This window comes from Macaca mulatta, chromosome 13 (genome assembly GCF_049350105.2).
Source record: "Macaca mulatta isolate MMU2019108-1 chromosome 13, T2T-MMU8v2.0, whole genome shotgun sequence".
NCBI classification, from domain to species: Eukaryota; Metazoa; Chordata; class Mammalia; order Primates; family Cercopithecidae; genus Macaca; species Macaca mulatta.
The window spans coordinates 1,760,200-1,782,794 of NC_133418.1; positions in this window are offsets into that span (position 1 = coordinate 1,760,200).

Sequence of the window (22,595 nt, forward strand, 5' to 3'; positions counted from 1 at the left end):
TGCAAGTACTAATTATGTTTTTGAAGTGGTGTGTGTGTGTAGTGGACTCCTTTTTAGGTCATGGGAGGGAGGTAAAGCGAAGATGAGATTTGCTGATGAACATTTGTGCACATGCTAGTGGAGAAGTCATATGACTTGACTGCACCTGCGTACTCTGATTTTGGTTTCGTTAGTGTCCATAGCCACAAGCCTCAACTGCCTCTGGGACCCACCCTGAGGGGCTGTGGTGAGGGTTATTATAGAGTCGTGCGTCTTAGTGAAGGGCACAAACGGCCTTGTGGGCCTACTTTGGCTTTGTTTGAACGTCTAGATTGTTAAACTAAGTTTCACATTTTGAGGATTATAAATTGTGATTCTTGTCTAAGAAGAGGTTTCTGTTGTCTCTGAAGACAGGAGCCCCAATACAGAGGGTCCCTGGCTCCCAATTGTTACATTTCTGATTTTTTTTTTCAACCTTGTGATGGTGTGAACTAGTCACACTCAGTGCATTGTTTGGCCCAAGATGGGCTGCCTCTGGATGAACCCGTTGTAAGTTGAAACTATGATGTCAAATGCACTTTCTATTTAGGATATTTTCAGCTTACGCTGGGTTTATTGGAACAGTTTCATCCCATGGTAAGTCAGGGAGCATATGTGCTCATAAAAGTGGAGACGATCTCATAGATACCGTGAGATATAATGTCTCTGATGTTATAGAGATACGATGAAAACAATCAAGTGGGACTTGGAAGCCTTGGAGGGACTCACATGGGCGGCTCCTGGAATGCAATCTTGAGCGCCACTGGCTTCTGGATGTGACATCTGTACCTTCTGCTTAGCCCAGTGTGTTATCGGCTGCTCTCGAGGGCAGAGAGGTCCAGCGTTCCTGTGTTTAGGTATTTGAGCTGCCTTAAGAGGCTAGGTCAATTCTCACTGGTGTCTTCAGGGCTTTAGGCCTTCTGAACAAGCAGGAGGAAGCACGACTTTGTAGAGCTTTGGAAATCTCAACGGACTTCAGGGCCATCCCCTTTGGCAGGAGAGAGCCCCACTGGAGGCGAGCAGGGTGCCGTGCGGGCCTCTGCTGGGCCCAGGCATGTACGGACGTTGTGAGGGCCACAGGACACAGATCGGTCTTGGTTCACAACTGGTGTCGATGGCCACGCAGCATTTCTGCCAGGTACATGAGTGCGGGGACTTGGGTTTTGGGGTGTGCGTCCTGGTTGCCTAGTTGCTTGGAAGACCCCCATTCAGACCCCAGCCTGAGTCACCGTGACAGGCCTCCTGCTTCACACGCCACACGGAAGCCGTGGCGTCGGTCACTGACGTCCACCGGGTGTCAGATGTGCGTGTGTATCTTCCTTGGTCTCGGGATGTGTCTTGTTTTGAGGTTATAGTAAACGTTCTTTACAAGGGGTTTTGGATTTTTTATGTTGTTTGCAAGGAGGCAGCAGGGAGTGCTTGAGCAATGAGATCCCCTTTCCAACCAATACAATTTCAGATCCCAGCAGGTAATTAAGGCAGCGGAGCTGTGGGATCACCTTTGCAACCAATGAGAATTCAGATCCCAGGAGGTAATGACGGCAGCGGGGCGGGTGGCAGAACCCCGAACTGTGGCTGTTTCTGGTGTCTTGCCCCGCGGACAGAGCGCGCTGGGGCCTCCGTGGTCCTCTGTGGGGTGAGTGGAGCGCATGAGCTGGGTGCTGCTGGGCCCTGGCTGGCTCCCCAGCCCGGGGTTTATGCAGGACTCGTTAGACAACTTGGAACCCAGAAAGCAGCACGAGGAGAACGGGATTGTGCCTTTCTGGATCCTTGGTGCTTCCCAGTCTCAGACACTGAGTAGGCTCTGAGGGGTCTCGCCGGGAAGACTTGCACAGTCGGCCCCCAGGGTGGAGTGGGGCTGCAGCGGGTCTTGCAGGAGCTGGAAGTGGGGGTGAGTGTCTCGCAAGCGGGACCTTTCAAGTGGGCCCAGCAGGATGCATCTGTGGAAATGGTGCCACCTAACGCAGGGCTGCGGCCAGCAGGACCTGAAAGGCTACAGCGGGCTGTGTTTCTGCTCTCTCTCGAGTCTCTGCACGGTTTTCCTTGGTTTTTGTCTGTTTGGAGGACGCTTCCCCCTTTCTTGCGCTTACCTAGCCTTCTGAGCTTCTTTGTTGAGTATGACAAAGCCCTGAGAAGGCATTTTTATCGCATAATTGTGTTATCCTGGTGGCTGGATAAATGACCTGCAAATGTGGGTGACTCAGTAGCTCTGAGGGTGTTCAATATCCAAGACAGAGGTGGGAAGGAAATGTTCAGGCAGGCATCAGAGGATCTGTTCTCTGCTTTACACTGGGGCCCTGGTTTGCTGACAGTCTTCACACTCGATCCAAAATGGGGGATAATGAAGTCTCACGGATTCGGCTTCAGCTGAGAGCTGCCTCCAGCACAGTCTTGTGTGAGTAACAGTTTCTATGTTTGGTGCGAAGGGCGGGCGTCAGTCAGTTGATCTTATTTGTGGTGGTGCTTATGGTGGGTTTTCCGTAAGGAATGTAGACTTTATTAGCTTTGGCAAGGGAATCCTGAGTGATAAATTGGAAGAATGTCTCAGGAAATTCTGGAACCTGCAGTGAATCTGGAATCTGTATGAAATTGAGATTTGGATACTCACGATTTCCTAATGCTACCCCGAAACCCAGTAGTTGAGACAGTCGTAGAGCTTCAGTTGTGCTGCCCCGGTTCCCCATTTTAAAAGGAACCCGTTGCTTTCCTCTAGAATGTTCTGAGCTCTGAGTGCTGCCGGCAGAGTGACCAGCTCTCTACATCAGAGGGGAAGCCAGGGCTGCGTTCACGGCGTCGCGGCAGCCGGGAGCTGACCCTGGACCTCAGGCACGTGTGATGCTGACCATTTTCTGTAAACTCCAAGGGTGTAGTGGTCTCCTTGGCCCTTTACAGTCTTCTGAAGCTTTTGATGTGTCTGCACTTTGTAGATTTTTCAGAAGTAGACAGCCTTTTCCCACACCCTTGGGCTGAGTTTCGTCAGAGGCTGGTGTGTGGGAAGCACCACACCCACATTCTGACAGGGAAGACTCTGGTGCCCAACTGAGGTCAGAGTGGAAATTTGTTCTTCCTTCCCTCCAGTCTGGTCCAGCTGCTCCCTGCTTGGCCAGAAGAAAATCATGCTTATTCAAGTCGTAGGCAAACCCCCGAAGTCAAACATTTGTCTTTTTTCTTTTTTTTTTTTTTTTTTTTTTTTTTGAGACGGAGTCTCGCTCTGTCACCCAGGCTGGAGTGCAGTGGCCGGATCTCAGCTCACTGCAAGCTCCGCCTCCCGGGTTTACGCCATTCTCTGGCCTCAGCCTCCCGAGTAGCTGGGACTACAGGCGCCCGCCACCTCGCCCGGCTAGTTTTTTGTATTTCTTAATAGAGACGGGGTTTCACCGTGTTAGCCAGGATGGTCTCGATCTCCTGACCTCGTGATCCGCCCGTCTCGGCCTCCCAAAGTGCTGGGATTACAGGCTTGAGCCACCGCGCCCGGCCTTGTCTTTTTTCTTTCATATGCCCATTTAGTTTATATGGAATGATAGCTAGAGAAATGCCTTTTAGGGGAAAATTAATTTCCTTAATTACAGAGAACTTTTTGGATAAAAATCAGGAGGCTATTTTGTCATAAGATCTAGTTAAATACTACAGTGGAAAGCTCCTTATATTTGATCTTACACTTGGGCCCTGTGTGCGTGTCCGCATGCTCGTGCTCATGACGCCAGGCGCAGATGTGAACTACAGGCACAGTACATACTTTCTGGTTGCTTCTTTGAACGTCTTATTGCTTGACCTCTCCGACTCAAATGTTGAGTTATGTTGATTCTGTTCAGAATGTTTATCCCTCCGTCTAGGGTCCAGTCGTCTTTCAGGGAGGAACCGTCTTCCTCATCTCTGTCTCCTACAGTATTGTATATTTAATAGTCAAATATTTATAGGTTACATGGGTGACTGATCTGTTCATTAGGAGGAAAACAATGCCAATTTTCACATCATTAGAATGGACTTGTTAAATGATTGTTAGTCTAATGAAGTTTCCATGGCAAAAGAGGCTTTGCAGATGTGAGTGTAACGGACAGTGAGATGGGAGAGGACCCTGGGTTGTCCAGGTGGGTCCAGTGTCTTCACATGTGCCTTTTGAGAAGGCAGTACGAGGGTCTGCCTCAGAGGAGGAGACCTGAGGACGAGATAGAGGCCAGAGGGCTGTGGGGGAGAGGACGAGTGTAGGGCAGGGGCAGGGTCCGGAGGGGTGCAGGGCTGAGGCCGGGGCAGTGGTAGGAGGGGTGTGGGGCTGTGAGTCAAGCTGCATGGTGGCTTCTATGAATTGGGAGACTCCAGGCAGGAATACAAGCTACTGACCCCTTGACTTCAGCCCTGGGACTCCTGACTTCCAGGGCTGAGAGGAGGTTTGCATTTGTGGTAATTTGTTGCAGCAGCAATAGGAAGCTAATGCATTGTATCTGTTCTTCACCTCCAAACCTTTGAAAAGTAACCCTGTTGTATTGGCCTTTTGTGTGCCCTAAATTCTAATGAGATGGTTTGTAGGAAATAATGGACACAAACGATGGCAGAACACAAAGTTGGACAGAAGCAGTGTCTTCTGTGGTTCTGTAGTTTGGGTCTGGGAAGTTAGATTTCGGTCAGAGTGTGTGGTCTTGTTCAGCGTATACCTGGAGTACTTGTTCAGAGCTCCTGGGGGAGTGGTCTTTAACACTGTTAGGATTAAAACTCCAAGCACATCAGGGCCAGAGTTCCTGAGTCAGTGTTAGGCGACCTTTGAATAAGAGTTGGCATGTAGAGTCTGCCCACTTTACTAGTATGAAGCAGCAAAATCTTTTTTTTTTTATTTTTTGAGATGGAGTCTCGTTCTGTCACCCAGACTGGAGTACAGTGGCGAGGCCTCGGCTCACTGCAACCTCCGCCGCCTGTGCTCAAGTGAGTCTCCTGCTTCAGCCTCCAAATTGCATGATTTATTTTCCTGTTTTATATACTTAGTATGTGAAAACTCTGCAAACTTTATGAATACAAATGACATGCCAGAACTTAGGAGAATCTGGTATTTTCCCATGCAAATTAGTAGTGATGTGGAATTCCTGGGCTGATTTGGTTTTATAAGACATGGGGCAGATTCTTTGCCTTATTTCTGTGGAACTAACAATTGTTAATCACCCAGCACTCTTACCTCCCCCAACAGCTCAGGTGAGGGGGGTGTTACCCCCACTGTCGTGATGAGAGGCAGGAGACTGAGGCTTAGATGAGCAGGTGACACATTACTGTCCAGCCCCACCCACCCTGTAGTTTCCTGCCATGGCTCAGCTGTCTTCCTGCAAGAAAGGACAGACACCCTGGTGCTGGGTAGAATTCCTTGTGAACCCCTTTCCATCCTCCAGGGAGTTCTTGCTTTACAGTGGTGGCTCATGGGGAGTCCTCTGGCCCACTGAGAAAGTGACTCATGTTGTGACATTACTGTCTCTGTCCGGCTGCTGTCGATTGGGTGATTTGTAAAGAGACATTTATTGCTCACAGCTCTGGAAGCTGGAAAGTCCAAGGTCAAGGCAGTCCAAGGTCAAGGCACCTGCACATCTGGTGCCCCAGGGCCTGTGGCTCACAGACGGCAGCATCTCAACAGGTGTTGCGTGGCAGCGGTCGTCTCGTCAGAACTCACGTGGTGGAGGAGCAGGAGGGCTCCTCTAGGCCTCCCAACAAGGACACCAACCCCAGTCCTGAGAGCAGGACTTCCCAAAGGCCCCACCTCTTAATGTATCCCTTCGGAGATGGTTTCAGCATGAGGTTTTGGGGACATTCAGGCCAGAGCCATTGCTCTGCTGTGGTGTTAGGGCTGCATGGCATCATTACTGCAGCAGAGCCACAGCTTCTTATCTGCATTTGCTGCAGGAGGAAGACGCAGGTGCCTGTGCAAGTTGGGGTTCGGTGCAAGAAGTGGAGACTCTGGGAATCTTAGCAGGAGGAACTTAAGGGCTTTGAGAACTGACACTTTAGGACTGTAGTTTTCTTCAGACTGTAAAAACCTTGGTGTGTGACAATACTGAACATTGCCTGAGCCCTGTGATCCTGTAAAACAGTGATTGTTAAGACATTCCCCCTCCCCACAACTGCGCCCCCACTTTTACTGCAAGAAGCCCCTTCCCATGTGGCTTAGGCTGACTGGCGGGTGACCGTTTACCGAGGACAAGACCAGATACAGGCCTTCAAACCCCCCTTCTCTGCCTTATAAGTGATTAGCTAAACTGCCTGTTCCCACTGATCAATCACTTCCCACCTTGAAATGGTTCTTCGTGGTGCAGTTGCGACTAGGGGGGTGGACTTGTCTTTGACTGTCGCCTTCCACAGAGGACAGTTAGGGTGGGCAGGAAAGAATTCTCTGCTACAGGACTGCATTCCTGGCTGTTTCCAGAAGTGGGAATTCTGGTGCCGTGGAGTCTGCGAATGGATTTCTAGTGTCCCAGCTTCAGGTGGAGTTGAAATTGAGTGAGGCAACCCACCACACCCATCTGGAGCCAGGAACTAGAGCCATTTTTAAAGTGGCAGTTTCTCCATAAGATTACCCAAAAAATGCGCTCAGCACGTTTCTTTCTTTCTCATATGCATTTGGCCATCTAAAATGGGAATGGTGTTTTTTTGGAGCATGGATGTAGTTTTAAATTTTGAGTATTGTAAACCTTAATGTAGCTTCTTAAAATGTTTGCCTGATTATCTGGAGATTTACTAAACCTTTGGAGTGGTAATAATGAGTTGATCTATATGACTTTGCTTTCTATGATGCAATGAAAGTACTCTAATTAAAACCTCTGCAGTTGGGTCAGCAGGCGATTGGCCAAAACAAATTCTGCTTTTTGGGTTTCTTTAACCAAACAAGGGAGTAGAGTGTAGGCTGAAGTGGCAAATTCATTTCAGAGCACGCCAGAGCCCTCAATGATTCAGCAGCCTTCTCAGGTGAACGTGTAACGTGCCGTGAGTCTTGGCAAGCCTGGCTACTGAAGTGTGCACATGACACCACAGAGCCACACCTAGGAAGATGTGGTTTCTGTAACAAGCTTTGGAAAACCAAAGTTCAACTAAATTATCCAACTTTGTTACAGAAAAAGCTTAGACCAGATGGCCAAAGACCTGATTGTTTCATGGTTGAGACATGGTTATAAAATCGCCCTTACTTGGTGCCAATCAGTGTTGGTCCACAGTGATACTCCTCCAACCTCACTGAATAGTTTGGAGACTGATATGAGACTGTGAAAATCTCCTTAAGGTGAAAAGGGCTCTGGGGCACCCGGGAATATCCGCACACCCGTGGCCATTCCCCTATAAGGTGGAGAGGACGGCTGGGTCACGCGGGAGCATCAGCACACCCGTGGCCGTCCTCTTTAAGACGGAAAGGGCTGCTGGGGTGCCCCGCAATATCTGCACACCCGCGGCCATTGTGGCTGTCCCCCTTTCTGCTCAGTCACCTCTGTGTTCCCGCATTCAGGCTTTGGGACACTCATGAACAGCTCATCCCCTGGGCTGGTGAGGAAGGAGTGGGAGGTTGTTCTGAGGCTCTGTCACTGTCTTCCCTGTCATGAGCTGGGCAAGGCAGTGGCAGTGACCCTGGAGGAGTCTGGTCAGTGAGGGCTCCGGCAGGAAGTGCTGAGGCTTGAGGTGACTCTGCCAGTCGTAACCAAGTGTCTTCCCTCTTATTTCCATGATTCCTTCTAGTTCTGCACCTTGCACTGCAGAGTCTCTGTGTATCTATAAATACACATGAGTTACGATACAGGTGTCTCTTTCCCCTCTGTCTGCGGCTGGGCCCAGGGAGTGAAGTGCAAGACCCCCTTACTGCTGGATGCCCACCAGCACGAGGCACTGCCTGCCCTGCTGACGAATGCCTACAGCGAGTCCTGGAAGCCGCCTCCTGAGCACCTGGCCTGTTGACGGTGTATACGGGAGACAACGGAGCTCCCCTTGCCCCACCCTGAGCAGAGACTGGGGAGGCGGCGGCAGCACTGCCCCCATGGTGCATCCTTGGTGCATGGAGGAAAGTCTGTTCATGCTTAAAACACAGCCCATCCTCTCAAAAGCAGGATGACAACCACATTTACTTCTGGAATCTTAAAAAAGGGCCCGTCTCTTTGAGAGAAGAACATGGCATGAATGTGTGTACCTCCTTTGTTTTTTTTTTTTTTTTTTGAGACAGTTTCCCTCTGTCACCCAGGCTGGAGTGCGGTGGTGAGATCTCAGCTCACTGCAAGCTCTGCCTCCCGGGTTCATGCAATTCTCCAGCCTCAGCCTCCCGAGTAGCTGGGACTGCAGGCACCCGCCACCACGCCTGGCTAATTGTTTGTATTTTTAGTAGAGACGGGGTTTCACCGTGTTAGCCAGGATGGTCTCGGTTTCCTGACCTCGTGATCTGCCAACCTCGGCCTCCCAAAGTGCTGGGATTATAGGTGTGAGCCACCACGCCGGGCCGTATGTGTGTACCTCTTTACAAGTCTTGCCTGACCTTCGCATTTAAAAATTACTGAAAAACTTAAGGATGTAACTGACAAGAACTTTATAGGTTTCTCCAAGTAAAAATTTGGAAAAGTTAAGTGAACCCATAATGTGTTTTATTTCTATGAGTCCCACACTTGGATTTTTAAATGTGGGCAAAACATCTGTATGTTCTTCAGCCGGATTTCCGTGGAATCGTGAATGAAACGTGCTGAAGTTGCCGTGCGGATTTTGTTATGTGGCGGTGACAAGTGGGGCTGGTCATTAAACAACTGGAGGAACCCTGTCCTTTCTGTGCTCCTGTTGGACACTAGGCACGTGCTTGGGTGTTTTCTGCGTGTGTGGACAAGATGACGACAGAATTTCCAGATTCACACGGTGGTATCTTCTCCCTTTTCTGTTAAAGCGTGTCTTCTGCTGCTTCTACATAGACCAAGTGTTTCTTTCTCTCGCCTGTCTACATAAACGCTGTTTAACAAAAACCGTATTGTAGACATGTGAAGCTGAATTCCACATGATCAAGCAGATAGAGATGACTGAGTATACTGTTTTGTGGAAGGAAGGTTTAAAATGATTTTTAGCTTTTTCCCTGAAATAGGGAATACTTTTAACTTTTTCCCTGAGATAGGGAATAATGAAATGGGAAAATAATTAAATTTTCCCATGTAATTGTTAGATTATATTTAATTATTAGATTATTCATGTATTGCAAGGGAAAAAGGAACTAGATCACCCCATGTACCCAAATGAAAATTTAAAGCGTATGGGCGAGTTCATTTGAACTCCTTTAATTTGTTTTTGTTTGTTTGTTTTTGACAGTCTCACTCTGTTTCTCAGGCTGGGTGCAGTAGTGCAATGACAGCTCACTGCAACCCCAACTTTCTAGGCTCAAGTGATTCTCCTGCGTCAGCCTCCCCAACTGCTGGGATTTACAGGCGTTAACCACCACACACAGCTTATCACCTCTTGGAGACTAGCTTTGAGTTTGGGCATTCACTGAACTATATTTTAGTTAATTCTCAAAGTTTGTCACTGTTTATCTTTAATTTGCTAAAAATCTACATGTATTGTAAAATGCGTTACATTTCCTTAGCATTCACGGATTCCCTGTTAGTGGGGCAGAGACACAGAAGGGCAGAAGGCGTTCGGACATCATCAGGGTTGCAGTTGAGTCCTTGCCCCGAACACACTGGAGCTCTGGGCTCTGTGGTCCCACGGGGGTCCTCTGTCCACTGAGGGGGACGGGTTACCTGGAAGGTCCCTCCAGCCTCTGCAATTTTGCCCTTTTCAGGTTAACATCTCATCATTGTCCTGGACAGCACTGCCTTTCGTTCACTGATCCACGAGTGAACAGCTGGTCAGTGGCCAGTGCTGCTTCCTTCAGCTGGGAGGTGGTGATGTGATAACACTTCCGTGGAATTTGGTTCTTGGTGTATTAAGGGTTCAGTTGTATGTTTATTTTTAATCTGCACCTCTGAATTGGTCTTTTGATTGCAAAGAGATTGCTTACTGGATTTGTTTCTGAATATTTGGTGGATAACAGGAGAACCTTGCTTATCTGTGTGTTCATTTAGTGTGTTTTTGCCAGGCATTTATATGGTTGTGTTAGCCCTCAGCCCACTTTCTGTGTGTGGTGGAGTCATTGAAATCATTTATGTGAAGTCTCTCCTCTTTTAAGGCCAGAGGACGTGGGGTGGTGTCTCCCTAAACTAGGGGGAAATGGCATTGTTCTGCCCTCCTCCCTGGGAATGCTGGTGTTTCCAGGTCTCTGAACTTGGCTCCCACACTGGGAGAGTAGCTGTGGCTTCTGGAGCCCGTTTTGTGCGGGACTGACTCCTTCACTTGCTTTATTCCCCACTGTCTTTGCTGCTTGATGACGCAGGGATGAGGGAGTTGGGCCCAGGGGCCTTGCCTGTGCCTGAAGGGCCCGATGCAGAAAACTCCTCATGGGAAGGATGTTCCTTGAGGGCAGCTTTTGGAGTCTCTTCCTACTTTTAACTGAGAAGCAGCTATTCACATGGTTCTATTCTGCTGGTGTGTTTCAAAATAACTGGTGTAGAGTTGTGAAGATGTCCGAGACACCCATGATCCACTCCGGGCCAGTGCAGGACATTGAGCTCAGAATCCTTCAGACCATTCAGATGCCAAAGATTCTTGCTTGGTTATTCTCAAACTTATGAGAATCTAAAACGCGAGCCACGGTATGGATTTTCTCTTGAGCCCCCATGACTTTGCCTTGTATTTTGGGCATGAATGACTTCATCAAGGGGAAAGAATTTGAGGAAGGAGCCTCTGAGGCTAGGAGGGGGTGGGAAGGGGCGGGGGGAAGAGGAGGGAAAAGGAGCTATAGAGGGAGGAGCCAGGCTGGGGCTGGGGCGTCTCCCCATGATGCTCCCCCACCCCTGGCGCGAGGCCCCAGAGACTGACTGATTTTCCCACAGGAAATGTGTATGATTGCATGTCTGTTGTGTGGGCTGGCCATTTGGATTGAGGGAATGTCTGTGTTGTGATTCCTTATTGATTCGAAGGTTGGAAAGGTTTGTGCTCAATACAGGGGTCTCTTGGTGCGATGGGAAAATGTGATCGCAGCCGCCTTCGGGGTGGGGAGAGCCCTCGAGGCCCTCAGTGGTGGCCGGCGTCAGCCTTCGCTTCCCTGGGTGAGCTGCCCTCAGGGTGGGAAGGGAGGTCCTCGGTGGTGGCCGCTGTTGGCCTTCGCCTCCCTGGGTGAGGGCTGCTCCATCCCCGGCTCTCCGACTCCTTGCCTGGCACCTTCCTCGTTGGAGGCCGTGATCCATCAACTTTGTCCACGCGTGTCCTGCAGACTAATGCTGACTGGAGGTTCAGGAGTGGTCAGAAGAGGCCAGAGGAGGCCCTCGTGATGCGAAGCTAAACGTTTAATGATGGCGCTGTTGAGTGCATGAGCCGCGTCAGCCCAAGAGTCTGGGTAAGAGGGAACCCCGCGGGGTGGAGGGAAGACTGGACAGATGGGTGCTTTCCTCGGCCCCTGGGAGCACGGCCAGGTCCACGCTCAGACCTCCTGGTTTCTCCCATATTTCCATCAATAGCAAGGGAAGGACTCGGGGCAGAAGTAGTTCAAGGGCCTCTAAAGACTTATGTAAGTGTTAATAGGCCTACTTTTATGCTTTCTTATGTATTAAGAGCAAATCATGATACAAACTCATTTCTGTTTGAAGAAATCTTTACTGCTCTCATTTTTGTGGCAAGCAACATTGATTCTTTGCTCAGTGAGCGTTAGTGCCCTCCTGCCCAGTGCTGCTGCCTGGCGTGTCCTCGCACACACCTCTGTCCATTGGTCTCCGTTCACCTTTCCGCCTAGAATTGTAGGAGGGGCGCTGGGATCTTAGGGCTAGAAAGAAATTCTGAAGACCACTTTTAGGGGCGGCTTTTAGTCAGGGCTTCCAGAGAGACAGCCAGCCGGGTGTGCGTGTGTCTCCAGGGCGAGGCTTGCTGCAGGGGCTACAGAGTCCAAGAAGCCCCAGGACCCACAGGCTGCAAGCTAGAGTCCTGGGAGGGTGTGGCTTGAAGACTTGAGAAGCGGAGGGTGCGGATCCCACCGTGGTCTGAGGAGCTGAGACCCAGAAGCACGGGCTGCAGAAGACAGATGTCACTGGCCCATCAGCCAGACAGGTGGAGTGAACCCAGTTTTCCCCGCCTTGCTGTTTTACTCGGGCCCTGGGTGGATAGGGTGGTGCCCCCCACGCCGGCGAGGATGGGTCTCCACTCAGTCCAGAGGCAAACATGCATCTCACACAGAAATAATGCAGAACCAGCCATCTGGGCACCCCGGGCACGCTCAGGTTGATGCACAAAACCAACGCCGCGCGTGGCCCTGACATCTGTGTGTTCGCATCACTCCACACACATTGCTCAGTCATCGCCTCGGTGAGTTTGTAAGCTCGTTGTGTGGTTCTGGGGCTTTTTGTCCTTGGTGATCACAGGCTCCCCACTGCCCCAGCTCAAGTATGGAAGGTGATGGCACCAACGGCTCCTTGTTTCTCAGACACTTGAGTGGGTGCTCTGTGCAGCCAGTTTCACCTGCAGCAGCATCTGTTCCCTATGCCGATTCCATTCGGAGTATGTGCCTCCCTTCTGTTGAGGGTGCAGCCTTCTTTCAGGGAAGAACTGTGTCCTGTTCGCCTATATCGCCTGTGGTGTATCTCATGGCTGAATAAGTAGCTATAGGATACCTCGGTGGCTGAATGATAGGTTCATTGGAAGGAAAACTTTATATTTTTTTTTCTTTTTGGGATGGAGTTTCACACTCAACGCCCAGGCTGACGTGCAATGGCACGATCTTGGCTCATCGCAAACTCTCCCTCCCGGGTTCAAGTGATTCTCCTCCCTCAGCCTCCCAAGTAACTGGGGCTACAGGCTTCCGCCACCATGCCTGGCTAATTTTCGTATTTTCGTTAGAGAAGGGGTTTCACCATGTTGGCCAGGCTGGTCTTAAACTCTTGACCTCAGGTGATGCGCCCACCTCGGCCACCCAAAGTGCTGGGATTACGGCCATGAGCCCCTGCACCCAGGAACTTAATACCGTTTTTTTTTTTCCTTTAAATCGTAATGGGCTTGTTAAATGCTTACTTTTTTTTTTTTTTTAAATTTATTATTATTATACTTTAAGTTCTAGGGTACATGTGCATAACGTGCAGGTTTGTTACATATGTATACTTGTGCCTTGTTGGTGTGCTGCACCCATCAACTCGTCAGCACCCATCAACTCGTCATTTACATCGGGTATAACTCCCAATGCAATCCCTCCCCCCTCCCCCCTCCCCATGATAGGCCCCGGTGTGTGATGTTCCCCTTCCCGAGTCCAAGTGATCTCATTGTTCAGTTCCCACCTATGAGTGAGAACATGCGGTGTTTGGTTTTCTCTTCTTGTGATAGTTTGCTAAGAAGGATGGTTTCCAGCTGCATCCATGTCCCTACAAAGGACACAAACTCATCCTTTTTGATGGCTGCATAGTATTCCATGGTGTATATGTGCCACATTTTCTTAATCCAGTCTGTCACTGATGGACATTTGGGTTGATTCCAAGTCTTTGCTATTGTGAATAGTGCTGCAATAAACATACGTGTGCATGTGTCTTTATAGCAGCATAATTTATAATCCTTTGGGTATATACCCAGTAATGGGATGGCTGGGTCATATGGTACATCTAGTTCTAGATCCTTGAGGAATCGCCATACTGTTTTCCATAATGGTTGAACTGGTTTACAATCCCACCAACAGTATAAAAGTGTTCCTATTTCTCCACATCCTCTCCAGCACCTGTTGTTTCCTGACTTTTTAATGATCGCCATTCTAACTGGTGTGAGATGGTATCTCATTGTGGTTTTGATTTGCATTTCTCTGATGGCCAGTGATGATGAGCATTTTTTCATGTGTCTGTTGGCTGTATGAATGTCTTCTTTTGAGAAATGTCTGTTCATATCCTTTGCCCACTTTTTGATGGGGTTGTTTGTTTTTTTCTTGTAAATTTGTTTGAGTTCTTTGTAGGTTCTGGATATTAGCCCTTTGTCAGATGAGTAGATTGCAAAAATTTTCTCCCATTCTGTAGGTTGCCTGTTCACTCTGATGGTAGTTTCTTTTGCTGTGCAGAAGCTCTTGAGTTTAATGAGATCCCATTTGTCAATTTTGGCTTTTGCTGCCGTTGCTTTTGGTGTTTTAGACATGAAATCTTTGCCCATGCCTATGTCCTGAATGGTACTACCTAGGTTTTCCTCTAGGATTTTTATGGTACTAGGTCTAACATTTAAGTCTCTAATCCATCTTGAATTAATTTTCGTATGAAAAAACTGCTTTAAAGTTCATATGGAACCAAAAAAGAGCCCGCATCTCCAAGACAATCCTAAGTCAAAAGAACAAAGCTGGAGGCATCACGCTACCTGACTTCAAACTGTACTACAAGGCTACAGTAACCAAAACAGCATGGTACTGGTACCAAAACAGAGATATAGACCAATGGAAGAGAACAGAGTCCTCAGAAATAATACCACACATCTACAGCCATCTGATCTTTGAGAAACCTGAGAGAAACAAGAAATGGGGAAAGGATTCCCTATTTAATAAATGGTGCTGGGAAAATTGGCTAGCCATAAGTAGAAAGCTGAAACTGGATCCTTTCCTTACTCCTTATACGAAAATTAAATGCTTACGTTAATGTTTATTTTTAAAAATGTTATCTGTGACCTTTCAGCTTTTCATAGCACTTCTCGTGTGAATATTTTAAAAAGGCCCTTTAGTCGTGGGGGAGGGAGAAGGAGGTTATCCCTTTCAGCAGAGGGAGATGGAAGAACAGGCCCTGGTGGGTCTGAGCACAGGCAGTCACCCCAGCCTTGGTGCTTGCTTAGGTCTGTTCTCCGTTCACCGTAGCCGCATCCACTCTCATTGTCAGCTTAAAAATAAGCTTTTTCCTCTTTCTAATCGGAACAGTTAGTTTGTTAACCGTCACATTAAGGTATCGAGAATGATGGCTTTCAGGCCTCAGATATGACAGAAGTAATAAATGCAGCTGACCCTGAACAACATGGGTTTTGAGCTTCGAAGGATCACTTATGTTAATTTTTTTTCCAACCAAACCCTTACTGAAAAAACCTGGCTTTGTGGAGGGCCGACGTTTCCTACATGTGGTTCCATAGGGTGGCCGTGGGGTCCTGTGGATACGTAGATTTGGGTAAACTCGGGGCGTGTTCTGGAATCCATGTCCCTGTGTATACAGAGGGACAATTGCAGCTTTTTAGAAGTTTGTGTCCTGCCTTGTCCTAAAAAGGTTCCAAGGTGGATGCAAAATTATTTCATTCCTTTGGTTTTCTTGGTGGGATATTGATGTTTATTCTTCAGTGTCTAATATCCTGAGTGAACAGAGTTACCGCTTCAGGAACAAAGCCAGTCTGGAAACACATATTGAGATATCCACCTTTTCTTCATGGTTTCACAAAAGGCCATGATCATATTTTATTCAGTTGAACTGTAGGAAACTGCCAATATTTGCTGTTTTTGGCCTACAAAATGGCAAGTTCGTACGATATTAAAAACAAAGGCTTCCTGGATGGGGAAAATAGGAATCGGTAAGAACCTGAAGTTCTCTGTCATGGCCTCTGAGTCACAGGTAAATAAACCTGCGTGAGGGGGAGTTGACTGTACAGTATTTTCCTTCTGTTTTGATACTGTCAGAAAAAGGTCAGTTCCAATGTGTTGGGTCCCTTTGCCTCAGCTTTGCTGCAGAAGGGACTTGCCATTATACCTCTTGTTCCCAGTGCCCAGGAGGCTGATGCCACATAGAAGACCTGCAGGTCGGTGGATGTGAAACAGGCATCGGACACGCTGTGCACCTTGGGACGCATCTGAGAAGTGTGTGCTTGCAGCAGATCTGAGGTGAGGGCGTGTTCCATCTCCTCTCCCTTCTCTGGCTTTGCAGGCCTTTGAAGTTGGTCCTGGAAAGTGAAATTAGTTAATGCTGATTTAAGCTCCAGGTCAAAGCCTGGGGGCCGAAGAGACCCGCCCTTCACTAGGGGTGTGAAGCATTGGGCCCTCCCATCAGGAGGCAGCAGGGACTCGAGAAAGCCCCACATGCCCTCCAGTTCCCTTATGTTGACATTTTTTGTACTCGGCCATGCCGGGTCATTTTGGGAGGTGAGTAGGGGATTCACATGGGGGTGTGCAGTATTCTTAGGTGTCAGGTGCGAGAGTTGAATTTGTAGAAGCTGTGCAGATAGGAAAGGGCCTGGCAGGGAGTGCTGTTTACACGGAGCCGATTTAACGCGAGGTCTGTGCTCTACCTGGGTCCGTGTCTGACTGCTGTCTCCCAGTCTGCAACAGGACGTTGACGTGACTTGGCGCCATCGTCCCACTCTGTGTAGATGTCTGAGGATCTGTGCGCAGCTGCTCTGTGAGAATGCGTTGTGATAATGAACTGAGAAACAGTGAACAAACCCTGAATTGGTTAGCACTGGTTCCACGGCCACTTCTGCTGTGGTTGGAGTCATTCATAATAAAGTGTGCTGGACTGCTATGCAGAGCTCTGAATTTCAGAGGCCCTTTAACTTGGCAGCTAACCAGTCGCTTCCTTCAGAAGACATTTGAGTCCCCTTTACCTACCAGGGTGACCCTGGGAGTTTGAAGATGAGTGAGACAAGCCCTCTGTGTCTTGTGGATTTTACTGTCCAGAGGGGAGACAGATGTGGATGGTGAAGGAGGCCCTATCAGAGGTCAGTGCACGTCAGTTTTGTTTCTTCAGCACTTGCTGTGTTCAGGCGGTGCCCCGGGCCATGTGCAGAGCATCTGGGGACCCTGCCCATGGCATCCCAGGCACAGCTAGCATCTGCGCCATCTTCATACTTGGCCTGAGTTTTGGGGAAGTACCGAGGATGGCTTCTGCCTTTGCTGGAGAGAGTTGGAAGTCAGGGCAGCCCTCCACAAGGAGATGATCGCCAGCTGATTCCTCAAGAAAGAGAGGTGGTCCCCACATGGGTAGAGCAGGGCAGCATGTACAGACCTGGGTGTGGGTCTGGGGCATGTGCATCTGAGTGGGTTCTGCTGGGAGACAGCAGGGGTGAGGTGTGAAGGCAGTTGGAATTTACAGGATAAATTATCACTAAGGCGATGCCTGGAAAACATAAAATGGGGACTCTCTGGGGGTAAACGTGGACTTAGGGTGACCCTGGGCGTGGGTGTTTTCAGGCTCTGAAGGCAGAGATTTAGGAAATTGGGGCAGAGCTGAGCCCCAGACGAGGATGAAGACCACCCTTGGGATGTTGAATGAGACAGGGGTGGAAACCCAGTGAATGTCATGGGGGGTCAGTCCAGCAGGCAGGCAGCAGAGGAGACCGGTGTCCTCAAAGGCCCCTTGGGCCTACCTCTCAAAGTGCTGGGATGACAGGCATGAGCCACTGCTCCCTGCTGATACTTTTAAAATTTCTAAGCTACTCTCTCTCATACCCACTCCCGTATTTTTTTTTTAAAAAACCAGGTTTATGGCTATATTTTTTCCAAGGGAACCAAACAGTTACCTGCTTGAAGTACAAATAACACCGTGTTTAAAAACCGAAAATGCCACTTTGCATAGAAGTTTCCAAATACCCAGTTGGTTTGAGCCTTGCATTGCAGTGTCACTACCTGCTCTTAAATTTCTACCCGATGTATAGATAGCGAGACAGGGACGGCTCGTACATCTTCAGGTTTCAGTTCTACTACCTTGGGCTATATTTTCATTTATTTTGGCACAACTGTGGGTGTGGCAAGCAATGCCAGGGTATTTATTTTGAAGCGTGTCCAATAACAGTTGGGAAGATTTTCACATTTTTAGAATTTTCATAGTAATAGTTATAATTGACAAAGAATTTAAAATTGTGTAGTCATTATTTTGCTTTTTTCTAGATGTGCCCCGAAACAGGGTTGCTAACTATCATTCTACATCACAGGATTAATAACAGTACCCTTTTGGAGCAGATGCCTGTAATCAAGGAATTCTGCCTAGTCAGTTCACTTTAAGCGTGTTTAAAAGGTTGTCTTTATCCTAGTTGGCACCTGTGGCTATAGTTGGTTTTCATTGCTGAGGAATATTCCACGATGGAAGCCGTAATTCATCTGTTTTTCATATCGGTGGACATTTGGATTATTTTGGGAGGGTGTGTATGTCTATTCAGCCTTCATTTTTTCAGGATTTTTTTGTAGAAGATAATGTAACAGTGTAACATCCTCTGCTAGGGAGCCAACACGAACCCTGATTACAGCCACACAGACTCTCACACAGACTCTCAGGCCTTGTTACCAACACACAGAACCATTTTCTTAAGTTGAAACACAGTAGCAGAACCTGAAGCCATGTGAACGGTTCCTCCGATCTTACACTTGGAATTCACTTTTTATTACTATGTCTGCTAATTAGGAAGCATATCAATTCTACAGAAATCTGAGAATGTAAAATTATACGTTTATAACAGAAAAAACCTTATTTAATAGCCCAGAACACATGGCTATGTTTTTCCCTCATGCCCCACCACTGTTTTCTTTGCTTGAAATGGGAAATGACACTTGAATGCGGTTTTCTAGCGACTGTTAGCCTGGCATAGTTCTTCAGAGACAGAGGATGTAAAGCACATGGAGAATTTCTGTTTGTGGAACGTGATTTCCCGGTCGCCTCATTCAGGCTGCCGCCGCCTTCCCCTCTGGCCGCCTGCATCGTGGGACGTCTGAGAAGGTCCCTGTTTCATCCTCTGGAAATTCTGAAAAGGAAGGAGAGGAGGGTGTGCAGGGTGTGGTGCATTTGTGTTGGTCTTCCAGCTTTTATTTGGAGTCTCCGCTACCTTGGTTCCTGCCTTTATGTCCCTAGCTCGTGGCTTCATCCTTGTGTCTAACTCACAGGCAGACAGATGGAAAGGGAAGTTGTATTCAGCCAACAGCTTGATCTTATTCTCAAGGCTTAAATCGACTGGGTATTTGGAGACTTCTGTGCAAATGGGCATTTTTGGTTTTTAAACACCGTGTCTTATTTGTACTTGAAATGGGGTAACTGGTTCTCTTGGAAAAAATATAGGCATAAAGCTGGTTCTTAAAAAAAAAAAAAAAAAAAAAAAAAAGGAGTGGGTGTGAGAGAGCGGCTTAGAAATTACACCAGTAATGGTCGGGAGTGGTGGCTTATGCCTGTAATTCCAGCACTTTGAGAGGAGGAGGCAGGTGGATCCCCTGAGGTTAGGAGTTCGAGACCAGACTGGTGAACATGGTGAAACCCCGTCTGTACTGAAAAGATGAAAATTAGCCGGGCATGGTGGCAGGCACCTGTAATCCCAGCTACTTGGGAGGCTGAGGCAGGAGAATCACTTGTACCCGGGAGGCAGAGGTTGCAGGGAGCCAAGATCGCACCACTGCACTCCACCCTGGGCGACAGAGCAGAAACACCATCTCAAAATAGAAAAAAACCAAAAAACTAAACAAAACAAAAACCCGGTAATGAAAACCTGATTGCATCATCTGTGATGGAGATGGCGGATTATTTCATTTTTAGTGACAGGATGAATTGGATATGTTTGCAGTATTGATTTGACAAGGGAAATGGTGAGAACCAAATGTGCCGCCCAGCTTGGGCCTCGCCGTTGGCAGAAGACCGTGGCGGGCAACAGACTGGAGACTCGGAGACCGAGGGGAGAATTCTCATGCCTTGACGCTGGTGCAGTGTGTGCTTCTGGACTCCTGCTGGAGGGAGCTGCCCCTTTGCCTTGCAGGCTTTGGTGCAGTGGAGACCTTAGGACCTGCCCCTCCTGGCACACCTGTGGGTGTGGCGAGCAGTGCCAGGGCTGAAGCACAGGTGCTGAGCCCGGAACGTGGGACGGGAGAGGCTGCACACGCCGGCAGGCGTCTTCTCCAGCAGCCGGGGGTTTCCGCAAGGGGGCGGGGCGTTGGTTTTCCTCCTTGAATTTGGGTGGAGAGGGTGTCCTGGGGTGCTGTCTGCACTTGTGTTGCTCTGAGGTCAAGTTGTGGCCCCGAGTCCCTGTCCCTCTGCAAAGTGAGGGTTTGCCCATTTTCAGGTCAGATTTCCCTTGGGTCCGGGTCTCTAGGAGTGGGGCGCATTCCAAGGGGGCGTGAGCACGGTGGACGCCCGTGGGCCTCTTCCTCTCCCCTCAGCTCCTGGGCTGTGTGTGAAGAGCTGCCCAGCGGAATCACCCTCCTGCCTGGTGTTTCATTCACCAGAAATCGTTCTCACTGTGGACTCTTGAGTCAAATGTAATCCAGGAATGGAACGTGCTGTTGCTGGATGCCACACACAGCATCAGGAGCTTAGTTGGGGATTATATGATCTTACCCCACACCTTAAAAGTAAAGACTGTAGTTGTCAGGCGTCTGAGCCCAAGCCAAGCCATCGCGTCCCCTGTGACTTGCACGTATATACGCCCAGATGGCCTGAAGTAACTGAAGAATCACAAAAGTGCAAATGCCCTGCCTGGACTTAACTGATAACATTCTACCAGAAATAAGTGAAAATGGCCAGTCCTTGCCTTAAGCGATGATTTGTGTGTGTGTGTGTGTGAAATTCTTTTTCCAGGCTCATCCTGGCTCAAAAAGCTCCCCCACTGAGCACCTTGTGACCCCCACTCCTGCCCGCCAGAGAACAACCCCCATTTGACTGTAATATTCCTTTACCTAACCAAATCCTATAAAACGGCCCCACACTTAGCTCCCTTCGCTGACTCTTTGGACTCAGCCCGCCTGCACCCAGGTGAAATAAAGAGCCATTTTGCGCTCACAAACCCTGTTTGGTGGTCTCTTCACATGGATGTGCATGACAATAGTTAAGGGGATATTGAAGTCTTTGGCAGCTCCAAGAGCTTTTTCAGTTTGTGTCGGGCCATTGTAGGCAGAAGGAAATACTTGCTTAGAGACTCTTACAGAAATGTTCGGTGCAGTGCCATTAACTCGTGGAATAAATGTGTAACTTTCCATGGCAGACCCCTGGAAAGAGATGCTCTTTGAGTGCACCCTGGCCTGCTCGCTACAAGAATCGGCCGTGTCACCCCGCTTTCCGTGGGTCTGCAGGTGTGCGTGGTCCATTGCCCTGCACTGTGGCCATGGAAGGGAAGATGATCTGGAATGCTGGCGACAGTTATCGGTGCGTGTTGATGTGTGCTGCTTTCTACAGGGGAGAACATTTCTGTTTAATAAACACCTCATCTCGATGATGACTGCAAGATATTTGAGTCTCATTCAATAGTGTTTCTGGGTTCCTTCTGTTTTTATCTGCTTTCTAGCACTAGGCAAGTGAAGACATGGAAAGTAAAAACCCATCGAACTTGTAGAGACATGGTGTTGTGGAGGAGCAGACTGTAGCCTCTGGCTCTGTTTAAAGATTGTAGTAAACCTCTTACCTGGCACGGTCAGGGTGTAAATTATCTTGTTTAATCGGAATGTGTATGAGTCAAAGCTGGCGCCTGCATTGTCGATGAAATACCAGATTTTAAGGGAACATGTCAATGTGCTGTAAGATACCAAGAAAGTTCCTCACTGAGGTTCGGCGCGGGTTCGGAGCAGCTGGGCCTTAGGTCACCAGGGTCGTCTCTGAGAGCAGATGCTCAGTGTGGGCATTAGTCACTTAGCCTTTCCAGAGCCGAGGAGCAGCTCTCTGTGGTGGTTTTTGGAACCTGTATTTTGAGTCAGTTTGTCCCACTTGACTCGAAGTTGCCGCGCGATTTCAGACCTTTGCCTCCACCGTGCGCTCGTTTTCTTGTCCCCTGATAACTGCCTCGGTTGCCCCGGCCTGACATTTGAGCCTCGTCGTTCATGGACACAGGTTCCGTGGTGGGGCAAATGCCGCGACTCCGGCTTGCACAGTTCTGTGACTCTCACCATGGCTTATCACATCACTCCCGGGATCTCCCGTTTAGAGGAAGAGTGTCCCTTTCCTGCAGTCCCTGTGTGGTGTGGAAACCACCCCTACCTACCTTTCTCCTGTTTGAACTGTACCGTGAAGCTATTTCTGTCCTAGTCAACCGTCAGAATTTAAGGAACAGTGATTTATGTAACTTATCACACGCTTCTGAGCAATTCTTTATGAATTTCATTCTGTTGTGAAATTATTGCAGTTTTCATGGCTATGCTGGTCTCATGTTGTGGCCCTTGAAATGAATTCCCTTCCCCATTGTGTGTTAAGGTTGTGCCTGGGAGCTGTTGAGGCCTCACCTCTGCTTAGGGCAGTGGCTTTGCTCTCCTGACAACAGGAAGAATCTTATTTAGAGCACTTCTAATGTAGTTTTTGCTTCCAGACAGAGTTACTTTTTTTCACAGAGACAGCCACTAAAGTCACAAATTATGCTCAGGATGCACACACACGGGTCAGCTGACAGAGTGGAGTCCAGAACAGATCCAAAGATGCAAAAGCAGTTCAGTGGAATTTGAGTCTTTTCAACAAATGGTGCTGGAATTATGGGACAGCCATATGCAAAAGAGTGAAAACAGGGAGAAATTCCTGTATGAAAATTAAGGTGGATCATAGCCCTGAATGTAAAATACCAAACGACAAAACCTGCAGAACAAAGGGAAATTGTGGAGACCTAGGGTGAGAGCTCTTAGCCATACCATGATCCATAATCAAGGAAGA